Source organism: Mus pahari, chromosome 3 (genome assembly GCF_900095145.1).
Source record: "Mus pahari chromosome 3, PAHARI_EIJ_v1.1, whole genome shotgun sequence".
Taxonomy (NCBI): Eukaryota; Metazoa; Chordata; class Mammalia; order Rodentia; family Muridae; genus Mus; species Mus pahari.
Window position 1 is genome coordinate 12,361,473 of NC_034592.1, and position 3,250 is coordinate 12,364,722.

Here is a 3,250-nt window from a genome sequence, read left to right on the forward strand (position 1 = left end):
TTGTTGTTGTTGTTGTTTTTCGAGACAGGGTTTTCCTGTGTAGCCCTGGCTGTCCTGGAACTCAATTTGTAGATCAGGCCTGCCTCTGCCTCCCAAGTGCTGGGATTAAAGGTGTGTGCCACCACCACCCGGCTCTCAGCTTTCTTTCTTTCTTTCTTTTTTTATTTACATTTCTTTTTTATTATTATATATAAGTACACTGTAGTTGATTTCAGATGCACCAGAAGAGGGCGTCAGATCTTGTTACGGATGGTTGTCAGCCACCATGTGGTTGCTGGGATTTGAACTCAGGACCTTTGCTGAACCATCTCACCAGCCCCCTCAACTTGCTTTCTTAAAGAACCCAGGACTACCAGCCCAGGGATGGCACCACCCAAAATGGGCCCTCCCAGCCTTTGATCACTAATTGAGAAAATGCCTTACAGCTGGATCTCATGGAGGCATTTCCTCAACTGAAGCTCCTTTCTCTGTGATCACTCCAGCTTGTGTCAAGTTGACACACAACACCAGCCAGTGCAATATGGTATTAGCATTGGAACAGAAAATGTGTTTGTCAGTGATCAGCTATCAAGGAAAATCAGGATGACTTGGAGAATTTCGGCCACCACAACTAACCTAGTTCATGAGTTTATGTAATAAACATTATAGAAGAGCACAAATGTGGCCATCCATGCTTGTGATACGTATGCACGTGGCCACAGAATAGCTATATAGCTAGACAGAGAGACAAAGGTGGAGGCCGCAGGGTTTTAATGATGAGCATCAACAGGAGACTGTTCCTTTCTGGCAAAAATCACTATTTTTGTGAAATAATTTTAAAGGTTTGTTATTATTAATTATTTTTATTATTATAAAGTTTTATTTATGTGTGTGGGTGTCTTGCCTGGATATATGCCTGTGCGCTACAGGCATGCTTGGTGCATGGGGTACCAGAAGAGGAAATCAGACCCTTAGGGACTAGGGACTGGAGTCATATTCGGTTGTGAGTCTCATGTAGGTGCTAGGGATTGCACTCAAGTCCTTGATGAGAGAAGCCAGTGTTCCTAACCACTGAACCATTTCTCCAATCCAGATTTTATTTTATTTTTAAAGAATTATATATTTATTTTATGTATATGAGGACACTATTGTTGTCGTCTTCAGACACACCAGAACAGGGCATCAGATCCTATTATTGATGGTTGTGAGCCACCATGTGGTTGTTGGGAATTGAACTCAAGACCTCTGGAAGAGCAGTCAGTGCTCTTAACTGCTGAGCCATCAGGAAAAGAAACCCCAACTAAGACACATATTAATCCCAGACCAGACATTATACATCACATGGTGATTATATCTACGTACAAATATAGGTTATAGGAAGGCTACAATGGGGATAAAAGAGGCTACAAAGAGAATCTCCAAGTTGGAGGGCAGGTGGTAATAAAGTTCTTAGAGAGCTGCTAGGGACACCACCACAAAACCAAGCTCAGTGTGGTTTGGAGTCAAGTCCCATGATGGAGCAGACCTGCCGAGGCAAGGGACAGGTTTAGGCTGAGTGAATGGTAGCCAGATCCTTGCCTGCTGCTTCCGTGACCCCATGGGTGTTCAGCTGATGGTTCAAGTGGAGCTCTTGTCATTGTGGTACAAGTGTCCTCTTCTCTATGTGATTCAGGGGACTGTGGAACATGCTTCCTTAATCTGGTTGTATTCATTAATTAATCATTTTTCTGAATACATTGATGTGTCCATGTGGCACCCTCTTACCTACAGGCATCTATGCCTCGTGGGTACTGCAAGGCAGGTGGTGGTATGGACAAGCAGAGAGCAGAAGCACCCTGCCACCCTCTGTCTCTCTCAAAACGGAGTCAAATTCTGCTTTGTAAAATGAAATAACCCAAGACAAGGCACAAACTAGAAGCCACTGTTTTATAATTATGGGATGCCTTGGACCCCCGGCGGCTTGGGTGCTCTTTCCGACTCTCACTTTCCCTTAACAGTCCCTTTTGTACTTCTAAAATTAATGTGTTTCCAAAGACAAAGGAGATGGCACCCAAAGCTTTGAGACAGGCAGAAACCTGCCCTCCAGATTTACATACAGGTCAAGAGGTCAAAAAACATGTTTTGAAGACAAAGAATTTTGCCCGGTGCCAGAATCTTTTACCCCTCACACCCACCAATACCTTGATACATTTCCATTTTGGAAAATGGAAGTTTTTTCCTCTCCGATGGAACTCTTACTCCACTTTCCCAAACTTTGACTTGAATAAAACGGTCCCCTCTCTCAGCTCTGTCTCCGCGTCTGTTTCGGTAGAGGCTGTGGATGATGGTTTGAGTAGGAGCGGCCCTCTCAGATATACATACAGATATCTCATGCATTAGGGTACTTGGTCCCTTGTTGGTGTAACTATTTGGGAAGGATTAGGAGGTGTGACCTCATCACGGTGTGTCACCAGAGCTTCATTGGGAGCTAATGCTCTCTGCTTCCTGCTGGTGAATCACAGCAGGGCTGATGAAAATTCAGAGTCTGAAGCCAGTCTAGGCTATAAGGAGTTCAAGGCAAGCCTGGGCTATATAGCAAAATCCTGTCTCAAAAACAAAACAAAAAGAGAAAACATAGGAGTCAACTGAGGTCTGGATGTCATAGCAAGTCTGTCAAAAGAATAAAGACATAATAGTTATTGTACACTTCCTGCTCAGTTCTGCTGGCTGAACTATGAACTTTAGCTACCTGCTATACTTCCCTCCAGAATTCCTCAAATATCAAAACCTATAAATCCATTTGGCTAGCATGATAGTATGCAAGTATAATTCTAGCATTTAAGAGGCTCAAAAGTTCAAGATGACAAGATGAGCCTGGGCTATGAATATAAAACCCTGTCTGAAAACACGAATTGGGGGGGGGGGTTTCGAGGGTTTTGAGACCAGGTTTTTTTGTGTAGCCCTGGCTGCCCTGGAACTCGCTCTGTAGACCAGACTGGCCTTGAACTCAGAGACCTGACTGCCTCTGCCTCTGAGTGTTGGGACTAAAGGTACACGCCACCACACCTGTCTCCAGAATCAGGAATTATTAAATAGATGTTTAGAAAGAGATGTTGGTGAATTTGCCATTGACAGGTTTCAGTACCCCTTTCTCAATTCATACACAGTCAGAAAAGACAAAACAGTAGATGGGTAGATCTGAGCTGAGGTTTATTCATGGGCACTATGCAACCTGCTCAGTGCTGAGTGCACAGGCCTTTTTAGACCAGAAATTAGCCTCCATGAAATTATG